Source organism: Eretmochelys imbricata, chromosome 6 (assembly GCF_965152235.1).
Source record: "Eretmochelys imbricata isolate rEreImb1 chromosome 6, rEreImb1.hap1, whole genome shotgun sequence".
Classification (NCBI taxonomy): Eukaryota; Metazoa; Chordata; order Testudines; family Cheloniidae; genus Eretmochelys; species Eretmochelys imbricata.
The window spans coordinates 71,780,931-71,793,495 of NC_135577.1; the positions used below are offsets into that span (position 1 = coordinate 71,780,931).

Below are 12,565 nucleotides of genomic sequence, written 5' to 3' on the forward strand. Positions count from 1 at the left end.
GACAGGAGGCTCGGTAGCCATCTGCATGCTGAGCTGTATTTCTGCTGCTATGAGATGATCACACATTTCCAAATGACAGAGGGATATAAGGCTGCCTTTCTGGATCTTGGCCAATTCCCCAGCCTGCGTCTCCTCTTGCAATACTGGACGTAGTTCAGTCTTGTCCCCAGGCATTAAAGGCTGTCCACACTCCAGATTATACCTCAGAAGTCAAAGAAAGTGGCAATTAAGAGCTCTCATCTTGTCTGTTAGCATTCTAGCTTTTAAATTTTGTTGTGGAGCACCAGTGAGCAAATTTTCCCCTGTGATCTCTCCTCTCCCTCAGGGAACCAACATTTTCCAGGGCTCTGTTCCCCAAACAGGTCCGCCTGTCAAGATCTCTTTGTTTGTCCTCTTCCTCTATCATGTCAGAGAAACTTGTGCTGAGCAAACCAAAGCCCAACAAGTGCTCCATTTGCAAGAAAATTCTCTCAGAAACTATGTCAATGCTGCTCTGAGCCCTTTGATCCTCGCTTTACCAAAGGAAGGGACTGGACTGCACATTGGGGTGTTTTCTTCTCCCGGTGGTAGCCAAGACTTCTCCACAAATATTTTTGTAAAATGTGGATCTACCTTCCTTGATGCCAGGGAACAGCAAACCCAACACCCCTCTCTATAAAACATGTTCTCAAATGCAAGTCCCATAATTTCCCAGGTCTTTTCAATCCACCTGAAAAAGGAAAAGCTCCAGGGATATACCTTCTACCTCAAGTGAGTAATTGGTTCACTTGTGCAGTAGTCTGGCCTGCTGTCTGACTCTCCTTCTCAATAAGAGGCTCTTAGCAGTTCTGGCATCTACACCTGCATTACTTCTCCCTTTGCATACTGGAGCACTGAGCAACATAGTCTTTGTTTGGAGAATAGAGGACATTACTTGCCGCCTTAATCCAGAAGGGCGTAGAGGAAGTGTGTATGTGAAAGCTTGGTGTTGGGTTGATGGAGTGTTATGAATCCACCATGCAAAAGCATTTCGGATGTGGGATGAATCAAAATGCACAAGTTCAATTAGATGCACCAAGGCTGGTAGATGCACCAAATTTTTTGTTCTGAGAGTGCATATGTGGTAACAGGAACATGCACATTTATTCTCTTTACCCACCTTTGCCTGCCAGCTCTCTTCTAATTAGTGGATATGATAATGAAATAGGCAAAGTTTAGTTTTCTGAAGACTTAGAAGGTTTAATACTCATATGTGTCACTATTTTGTCCTCTACCAATAACTGTGCAGATAGGTAGAGCAGTGGGATGGTGTGTGAATGTGGAATTCCATGGACTATCATGTGCTGTCCCAGCATGGGTGTGGCTTCGTTGACAATCACTCATCAGAGAAGATGATTATTTTTTCAGTGTTCCAGCCCACGCTTTAGGGAGCAGATATTTATGGTTCAGAAAAACTATTGAAAAAACGAATAATGATGTAAAGATACATAAAACATTGGGCTTCTCAGCCTTGATTGTGTCTCTGTAAATGTAAATTACAGTTAAATAGAGGGTTCTGCACTTCACATCAGTGTAGAAAAAGTCAAGTGCCCTTATTTAGAACAGTTTTGTAATAGTGGTGTCTTCGCTGCTAGTGAAAGAAAAAGCTTAATGAACTTACAGAAATACACTTCGGTTAAAGCAGGGGCTGAGAATCAGTTGTGGATACTATTCCTAGTTGTACAACTGATTTGCTCCGTGACCATAGGCAAGTAACTTGTTTAAGCTTGTCTGTAAGTTTAGATGACAGGGTGGTAAAAAATGTTTGACTTCTTTACACTACAGCTTCTACACTACAGCTCTACCACTAGTGGAAAATTGTGTCCAGTTTCTCCTAAAGGTGTAGATGTACCCTTAGTGCTTTAAGTTCCCTATCTACAAAGATGGGGAAAACACTTACCTAGTGTGGTTAGATGTTTGGCTGCGTGTGTGTGTTCTCCCTGTGTGCTGCCCCAGCTCTGCGCAGACAGCTGGCACATCAGACCTTGAGCAAACTGCCCAATGACCACAAGAGCCCTTAAAGTACGAAGGTACCAGGCCAGGTTTATTGTTGACAAAGCATGGTAATAGCACCTGGCAGACTCTATGAGGATACTAAGATATGTATGCCCATGACAATGGACTAGCTCAGTGAATGGCGGGACTTTCCATTCCCCCCTGGGCTGGACAAAGATACTCCCTCTGACATACATCTTTATTCCCTGATACAAACAAGTTAGTTTTCAGAGTAACAGCCGTGTTAGTCTGTATTCGCAAAAAGAAAAGGAGTACTTGTGGCACCTTAGAGACTAACCAATTTATTTGAGCATGAGCTTTCGTGAGCTACAGCTCACTTCCCCCTGACATGGTGGCTAGTTATCACCTTGTACATGTTGGTTTGATCAAAACATCTTTATTACATACTGTTATCCTGACCTTATCTTTTAGAAGGAGTCAGTGTGTTCCTGTTATCCTTGGGGAATGTTTTTTGTACCATCCTTAATATCAGGATGTTCTGGTACTACTTAATACTGGGATGTGTTTGCGTGAGTCTTCTGTGCTTAGCACTTCTGAGCAATGTGTATTTTTGCAAGATTAACCCTGTTGCCAGATTCTGTGAGCATGTCCTGCCTCATACCAGGCTTCTGATACAAGAGCTTATGTCTTCCCACTACACCTACCACTTAGAGGGGTTGAAAGACTTATTTAATGTTTACACAGCACTTTGGAAATGTTAAATATTCTATATCTGCTGCTGCTTACTTATTGTTGTTTATTAAATGTTCGAAAAATGCTTGGATATTCTTGGATGAAAGGCACTAGAGAAGTACCACTTAGCGTTAATAATAGTAGCAGTTTATTGCTGCTTCTCTGGTTCACTGAATATTGCAAAATATTTTGACAAAGGTAAAATATAAGATAAAATTAAAGAATGTATCAATCAAGAACATTTTAAGATGAGAAACCATAATTAAAGTGCAAATATAGTGTTCAACATACTTTAAAAGAAAAGAAAAAAGTGTGTATGGGGGGGATAAATAATGCAGATCTGATGATTCCTCCTAGCTCATATTTTTACTGTTCTGTTTATTTCAAAAGCATAAAGCTAATTACAGGTAATATCCACAATAAACAGTGGCTAAAGGGCTTAAATGTTAATTTGACATATAACCAGAGCAGATATAGCAATTATAGAAACTAATGAAATCTTAAAGAAAAAATAACCTACCCCCAACCAAAGTTTTTGCCCCAAAAGAGAAATGCCAGAGACTCTATGAAGTCCGCTAAGGGGCTTCTCTGTTACTATTGATTTTACAGGGAAGGACTCAAATACTGCAGTGATAGATGGCAGTATAAAACCCAAGATAGATAAATAGCAATTATGTGAAGTGGTGCCACTAATTTAAAATGAATAACTCTTTGTGTAGACAATCCCTAAGTCCAGTACCTAAGCACAGTGGAGCACTACTTTAGCAGGCTAGTAGAACTCCCTGTTGTATCTAGTTAGTGCAGGTTTTATCGTAAACTGAGTTCCCTGACTTATGTGGGTTCATTTTAGAAAATAAATGTTCTTTCGATGCCGTTTTTGCTCTCTGTATATTGACAGATTCTGCATATAGACATAATGGCTTTGTCTACACTACGAGCTGGGGTGTGATTCGTAGCTCGTTTACACATAGTCATGCTAGCTTGATGAGAACTAGTGGGAGTATAAATAGTGAAGCTGTGGTTGCACTGGCAGTGGCAGCCATGTTAAGTACATATCCACACGATTCAGGCAGGCTTGTGCTCAGCATGGCTAAGCCGTGCTGCTACTGTCTGTGCTACTTGCAGTTAGCACTTGTATGTGTACTCGAGCTGGGATTCACCCCTCACTCATAATGTAGACATAGCCAATGTAGTAATTTTAAACCATGTTATCATGTTCATGACATACTAATGTGGGTCACTGCTGTATATGTACAGCTTTCATACTGTTAGAGGAATCCACCAGCAGTTCTACAGTCTTTGGACTGTGACTCACAGATAGGCTGAGAGTCCAATCAACAGCTACAGTCTTCTGGGTATGAGCAACATTTCTTCCTAAGGATACAACTAAAGTCTTGTTCAGAAGGGCCTAGTTTTAGCAGGAGGGAGGTTTTGCTAGCTACCTATTTTCCTCTGTTGTTTCTAGGGCTGTCAATTAATCGCAGTTAACTCACGCGATTAACTCAAAAAAAATTAATAGCAATTAATTGCAGTTTTAATTGCACTGTTAAACAATAGAATACCAATTGAAATTTATTAAATATTTGGGATGTTTTTCTACATTTTCACATATATTGTATTCTGTGTTGTAGTTGAAATCAAAGTGTATATTATTTGTATTACAAATATTTGCACTGTAAAATGATAAACAAAACAAATAGTATTTTTCAGTTCACCTCATACAGGTACTATAGTGCATTCTCTTTGCTGTGAAAGTGCAATTTACAAATGTAGATTTTTTTAAAAAAAATTTTTGTTACATAACTGCACTCAAAAACAAAACAAAGTAAAACTTCAGAGCGTACAAGTCCACTCAGTTCTACTTCTTGGTCAGCCAGTCGCTAAGACAAACAAGTTTGTTTGCATTTACAGGAGATAATGCTGCCCTCTCCTTATTTACAATGTCACCAGAAAGTGAGAACAGGCGTTTGCATGACACTTTTGTAGCCAGCATTGCAAGCTGTTTACGTGCCAGATGTGCTAAACATTCGTCTGCCCCTTCATGCTTCAGCCACCATTCCAGAGGACATGCTTCCATGCTGATGATGCTTGTTAAAAAAAATGAGTTAATTAAATTTGTGACTGAACTCCTTGGGGGAGAATTGTATGTCCCCTGCTCTGTTTTACCCACATTCTGCCATATATTTCATGTTATAGAAGTTTCGGATGATGACCCAGCACATATTCATTTTAAGGACATTTTCGCTGCAGATTTCACAAAACGCAAAGAAGGTACCAATGTGAGATTTCTAAAGATAGGTATAGTATTCGACCCACGGTTTAAGAATCGGAAGTGCCTTCCAAAATCTGAGAGGGATGAGGTGCGGAGCATGTTTTCAGAAGTCTTAAAAGAGCAACACTCAGATGCAGAAACTACAGAACCTGAATAACCAAAAAACAAAATCAATCTTCTGTGGTGGTGTCTGACTCAGATAATGAAAATGAGCATGCATCGGTCCACACTGCTTTGGACGGTTATCGAGCAGAATCCGTCATGAGCATGGATGCATGCCCACTGGAATGGTGATTGAAGCATAAAGGGACATATGAATCTTTAGCATATCTGTCATGAAAATATCTTGCGATGCCGGCTACAGCAGTGCCATCAGAACACCTGTTCTCACTTTCAAGTAACATTGTAAACAAGAGGTGGGCAGCATTATCTCCTGCAAATGTAAACAAACTTGTTTGTCTGAGCAATTGGCTGAACAAAAAGTAGGACTAAGTGGACTTGCAGGCTCTAAAATTTTACATTGTTTTATTTTTGGATTCAGGGATTTTTTGTACATAATTCTACATTTGTAAGATCAATTTTCATGATAAAGAGATTGCATTACATTATTTGTATTAGGTGAATTGAAAAAAACTGTTTCTTTTGTTTTTTTTACAGTGCAAATACTTGTAATAAAAATAAATACAAAGTGAGCACTGCACACTTCGTATTCCGTGTTGTAATTGAAATCAATATATTTGAAAATTTAGAAAACATCCAAAAATATTTAAATAAATGGTACTCTATTATTATTTAAGTGCGATTAATCATGCGATTAATTGCGCAATTAATATTTTTAATCGCTTGTCAGCCCTAGTTATTTCTTAATCCATTGATAAACGTTGACTCCCACAACTGCCTATAGAGAAGATAGAGGTACGACTTGAGAGCCCAGGCACTGGGTGTGTTCTGATAGATTTAGTGAGGAGTGTGCAACATATGCTCAGCCAAGAAGCTGTAGGGCATTTCTGACAGCCTGCTTAAATTGGCTTTTAGCTTCTCTTCTTTCTCCCCCACTTTCCTGTCCTGTGGGCATTGATTTTTGTGCTGTGGTGTTTGATAATATCTGCTGAAAGGGAGGGGTGGAATGTTTAGGAATGTGGAAGGGCATTTTTGTTTCTGACAACACCAAATAGGGATTGCAAAGCCAAGTTGTTCACATTAAATAAGGAAGGGGTGTGAAGCACAGTTACCTAATAATAGAGACAGGTATGTATAGATTCTCCTTGCAGGAGTCTCTATGAGAAAAACAAGCTTAAATCTACCTATAGCCTTTGCATCAGGGAAGAAGCATTATTAGAGTGAGTCTGCAAATTTTCCTCAGCACTTCACAGTTTGCTTTTCCCTGGGACCCAGTCACATCACCAACTTTCCAAAGAGCTGGGGGTCGAGCACTCCCCGGCTCTTTGGAAAGTCGGCGCCTACGACTGCTCTGCCCCAAGCCCTGACTCCACTCCACCCCTTCCCCCAAGGCCCCACCCCCACCCCACCTCTTCCTGCCCCCACTTAGGGTGACCGGATAGCAAGTGTGAAAAATCAGGACAGAGGATGGGGGTTAATAGACACCTATATAAGAAAAAGCCCCGAATGTCGGGACTGTCTCTATAAAATCAGGACATCTGGTCACTCTACCGCTGTTTCATCCCCACCCCATCTCTTCCTGCCCAGTTCCGCCCCCTCTCCCAAGCATGCCACGTCCTCGCTCCTCCCTCCCAGCCTCCTGCATGCCATGAAACAGCTGTTAGGGGTGGGCAGGAGGCACAGGGAGAGAGGGGAGGTGCTGATCTGCGGGACCGCTGGGGGGTGGGAGGCACTGGGGGAAGTGGGGAAGGACTGACTGGGGGCTGTCGGTGTGTGCTGCGCACCCACCATTTTCCCCCCCTGTGGGAGCTCCAGCCCCAGAGCACCCACAGAGTCAGTGCCTATGGGACCAGTAATGGCTGTAGTGGGGAAAGGAAGAAACGAGAGCACAGAACAGGAAAGGATTGTCTTTCTACCTTTTATAGGCAGGGAGAATATAGTGGGGACTATCAGTATCTGCCCTTATGTACAATAAAAACTAAAAGCTATAGTCAGTTAAATTACTTGCTTTAGAAATCCAAAACTTAGTAGCCAGTGAATATACAGCATTATAACTTCTGGGTATGGAAAACCGCACCCTGTGCAGCTCAGTTCCAGTTCTCAAACTGTAGGTCAGGACCCCAGGGTGGGTTGTAACCCCATTTTAATGGAGTCGCCAGGACTGGCGTTAACTTGCTGGGGCCCAGGGCAGAAGCCAAAGCCCTATGGCTTCAGCCCTGGGTAGCGGGGCTCAGGTTATAGGCCCCCTGCCTGGGGCTGAAGCCCTGGGCTTTGACTTTAGTCCTGGCCCATCAGCCTGGGGCAGTGGGGCTCAGGCAGGCTCAGGCTTCAGTCCGCCCTCCTGAAGTCATGTAGTAATTTTCGTTGTCAGAAGAGGGTCACGGTGTAAATGAAGTTTGAGAACCCCTGAGTTATAAGGAATAAAATGTCTCAGAATATAACCCAGGATCCCACTGTACTGTAACCTAGGTGACAGGTTTCAGAGTAACAGCCGTGTTAGTCTGTATTGGCAAAAAGAAAAGGAGTACTTGTGGCACCTTAGAGACTAACCAATTTATTTGAGCATAAGCTTTCGTGAGCTACAGCTGTAGCTCACGAAAGCTTATGCTCAAATAAATTGGTTAGTCTCTAAGGTGCCCCAAAGTACTCCTTTTCTTTTTGTAACCTAGGTGTAAGTGGGATTTGTAGGCAGAAAACATGAGACATTTTTCAGTATTCCTCTCGCTCCTCAGCTGTCTGCCATCAGAAAAGCCTACTATGGGCAGTGGGGTGGTGTGTGTGTGATTCGTTGCTGCGTTAGATCTAGCTTGTTCTGCATTTTTGGCATTTTTATGTTTTGTTTAAATCAGTTTGCTTGAGGAGTATCTAAAACTTTCTCTAGTATCCTGATGTCCCTGTAGGTCCCAGTGGATAGAGCGGAGGAGGAGATGGAAGTGGCTTGACTTCTTTGTTGCTTCAGTGAACAGACTTTCTGCAACCAGAATAGTTTTAAATATTTTCCTGGATTAATACCCTTGCAATCATGCTGACATTCTTGGCAAAACAAGATTAGCAGGAGGATTTTCAAGTGGGTTTAATATAGGTATCCCCATAGGATTAGTCACCAGCTTCTGTTTTACTATAAAAAACAAAATATACCAGTCTGTACTTGGTTAAAGAGGTTGAATCACCGTTTGGTAAGTATCGCAGTGTACTCCTTGGACCCTTTGGTATAGTTGCTGTATTTGCCTTGTCTTGTTTCAGCTGGGGTACTCTGCTCAGTATTGTTGTGACTTTCTGAATCATTATATGGGTCTTGGTGTGGAATGCTGATTTTCTTCATCACTATTGTGCTTTTTTAGATCTCCATTTTAGGGGAGCTTGAATACTTGGTTGTCATTAGGCCTCTCCCTCAGTCACAATAGAGGAGCTGGTGTACTAGTTTACAACTACCATTTAGTTTTGTATAGTTTCTTTGCGTTAGAATTATCTCCTAAGTGCTTTGCAGTCTGTTGCTATGTTCAGATATTTACCCAAAATACAAAATTCAGGGGAGCACCAAGGACACCAAATGAGGTATGGGTGAAATGAGAATAAAAAGATTTTAGAAAAAAATGGTTTGTTAAACTTGTGTATTTGAAATGATGAGATTATTGAATAAAATGTAATTAATAGAAAACACTAACTAACTGGGGAACTATCAAAACACTAACGAAAAAAAACCCTAAGAATAATGCGTACACTTGAAAATTTACAGGAAAAGCAGAAAGGATAAGCTCTGGACTTAGATAATGCCCAGGATACTTCAAAAAGATAATGCCCAGGGCTTCAAAAATTGCATCTCCTGTCCATTTTTCATCAATGATGACCACCAGCACTGCCTCTACTGTCTCAGAGAAGCTCATATTAAGTACACTATTTGCCACTCTTTTCCCATCCAAACTCAGCAGTTGTGAGAACTCCAGCTTTGGAAACACCTTATAGAGCGTGCAGTGAGGTCCAAGTCAGACCCAGTCTTGGGAGACGCTACCTGTACATCAGCCAGAATCATCAAGGAGTGCACCTCCCCAGTACTATGTCAGACTCCAGAGTGGAGAAGAGTAGAGGGAAAAACTCTTCATCTGGGCCCTCTCACAAACAGATCCGCACCTTCTAAGAGGAGAAAACACTCCCATACCCCATCCAAGTCGGGTGAGCCTTCACACCCAAGCCACAAGGATTTAGGCCCCCTAAGTCTCATGGGTAGGATCAGAAGGCACATAGGAGCAAGGATCCTTTAGTACCAGCCTCCGCATCAACTTCAACACTAACTGCAGTACAAACTAAAATGAAACACTGGGACCTGAGGTACTGGGTACCGTTGAAAACCACCAGGTCGAAGACTCATTCACTGACAGTACCATCACGGCACTGTAAGGAACAACTGTCTATACCTACTCCAGCAAAATGGAGTAACAAAACACAACTGCCAAAGGGGCTAGTGACTTATACCACTTGGAAGGATATCTTCCTCCTCCTGGACCCACAGTTTCCCTTGTTATCAAGACTGATACTCGTGAGAGAGATTCTAACGCCAGTGGCAATTGAGGACTCTGGAAGAAGTTTATCTCCTGTCTTCTCCACTAGCTGCTGTGTCCCCTCAACAGGACCAACAGCACAATGGAGCCAGATCTGACTTTCTCATTCTTGGGAGATCAGATGTACCAGTGGAACCAGCTTCACCTCTACTTAGAAAGATCAGCCCAGACAGGCTCGAGAGTCTCCTATAACCAGTCTCAGCCACAACAAACAGGGACCTCCTCCTTAGGACTGGTGGTACCCAATGCCTTAGGGACTGTTGCAACCTATTTTTGAGCCCTCATACTGGCCTTATTAGGGTCACGGTACCTGGAATCTGTGCTGCCCAACAGGGAGTCTTACCACCCCTCTCCTTCAAAGGGTCTACCAAAGTCTCCCCCTGTGGAATAGAAGGAAGACTATCCGGTACCAACAGGAATATTATCCTCATTACCTGATGAGGCTGTTGCCCCAGCCTCACTTGCAAGCCAGACAATCGGACAATTTCAAGAGTTGTTACAGAGAGTGATGGAAGAGCTCCCATATCTTCTTAGAGGAGATCCAGGACTCTCAACACATGCTCCTGGATCTCTCTCAGCCTATGGGTTCCTGTTGGGTTGCATTCCTGCATATTAAAACTGGCAAGGTCAGTATGGCACATGCTGACTACCTTTGACCCTATCCCCAAGAGTACAGAAAAGCGGTACTTTTGTCCCAGCGGGGAGATCTTGTTTACCCACCCTGCCCTTTACTCCTGGGTGATCCAGGCAGCCATAGAAAGATCCAAACAACAACATAGAAGGGCCACTCTTGCATATAAGGAAGAAGGGTGTATACATCTACCAGCCTTCAGTTTAGCATCTCAAACTATAAGGCCCTTCTTGCCAAATATGATTTCTCAAATTACTCTAAAGTTCCTGGACTTTAGGGACAAGTTATCTTAGGAAGACAGGACTCAATTTCAAGCCGTTACTGACAAGGGCAAACTAGTCACCAAACCTCATTACAAGCTGTGGTTGATGCAGCCAATGTGGCAGATACGGCATCAAAACTAGGGCGGATGCCACTGTGATGTGGTGGGAATCCTGGCTGCACTCTTCGGGATTTCCCAGGGAAGTCCAAAACACTGTTTAAGACTTACCCTTTAATCTTTTCAATGAGAAGACAGATGAATCTTTGCACTCCTTGAAAGACTCTAGGGAAACCCTCAGCTCCCTGAATATATATGCGCTGGCCCCGAAGAGAAAATGCCATAAACAGCTCTACAAACAGAGGTCTTTACCGCAATCTTCCTTTCACCAGTGCTTTTGTGAGCCACCTTGCAAATGTCAGAAAATGGAATGGTCAAGAGACCTTGCACCTTCTGCTTCAACCACAGCTACTGAACCTCACCTGCGAACCAAGAGAGATTTTTGATGAGGCACTTGAGAGTTGCAAACCAGGACTGATGTTATCTCCAGCCGATTCAGAGATCTGCTTTGGGGTACACCTTGCAAAATTTTCCCACATTCTGTTTCCAGTTTGCTGATCCATTTACCTCACTAATCCTGTCTCCCAAAAAATGAGGCCTCATCCGTGTCCAATTACTTATGTCAAGCCAGGCCTACACCATTTAGCTTATTTTCCACCCCCAGTGACTTCCTGAAGATATTGGTAATCAAACTAGTGACACTGGTATCCTAGGGGACACAACTATATCCCTTTTGTGGACAGCATTTTAAAAAGGTCATCATCCAGAACAGCTTGTTGCAAAGCAACAGATCAATCTTTGGAGATGATCTAAGTGCACAAATTTACAGTAAATCTGAGGAGCTCACACCGTCCATTTAATAAAATCTCCATCTGGGAGAGGCAATACATACTGCTGTGGTCAAAGTGTCTGCATAATGAGATAGATTACCCAAAATCTAGATCTTTGTAAAAAGAATCACAGCAATCCACTGTTAATGATACCACTTTGCCTTCAAATTCTGAGTCTGGATGTCTCTTGCATAGATATCGTGCCATGGACAAGGCTCCAAGAGACCTACAGAAATTCCTGCTAGGGATCTGAAACTCCTTATCTGACGTGATGCAGAGGCAATGTTGTCTCCTCTTGATGCACACTTCAAGCATAGACCAGGTCATACTGAAAGGCACTCCCTGTTTTGGCTACCAGACCCTCAAATATTGATGTCTAATGCAAGTCTCAAGATGGGGAGAGCAATTACACTGTATAGCTCAGGGAGTATGGGATCCAAGTTAAAGAAAGAATCGGTTTATGTTAAGGGTAGGGAAGCTGGTCTTTCTAAGGGTCAAGTGCCAGCTTCAAGGGAGTATACTTCCTAGCACAGTCAGACAGCACTACAACTACGGCATATCTACACAACCGAGAGTGGAGGTGGGACAGGTGTTTGAATATGATTTTTTTTTCATTATTAATTAATTCACCTAAATGTTTCTTTAGCTTTGGAAGTGCTTTTCTAGTGAGAAAGTGAGGAGGCATGGCTTAAACCCAGTTTCCTAGCAACAAAGCTAAACTGCCTCTGAGATCTACACAGATCAAGGCACGGCATATTACTCTGACGGGTCCTGAAGTTAACACTAGAAAAGTTTAGATACCAAATTTTCCAGTCAGAGTTAAGAAGGTGAGTGTTCACCTTGCTTTTCATAAAGCTGCGAGACAGTCATCTAGCAAAAAGTGAGGTTTTTCCAGGCATTGATTAGAGAGAGAGAGAGATGGATAAAGGGCAGAGGTGTCTTCACCAGGGCTAAACAAGAGAAATCTGAATGTCATAAGGAAAAAACAAACCAACAAATGAAAACCCTAATATTGCACTGAGAGATGAGACAGTACAGTGGGAATGGAATGAAAGTGATGAATAGGGGGCCAGTGAACACAGCTTGATGGGTTGGATAAAGTGCTCGTTTTGGTGGAGGAGTTGCACGATG

At 42.5% G+C, this 12,565-nt stretch overlaps 1 protein-coding gene across 3 annotated transcripts in view; it reads left to right on the plus strand.

Moving 5' to 3' along the window:
- INO80 (INO80 complex ATPase subunit) overlaps positions 1-12,565 on the plus strand; it is a 131,171-nt gene that overhangs the window by 100,834 nt on the left and 17,772 nt on the right. The window lies entirely within an intron of this gene.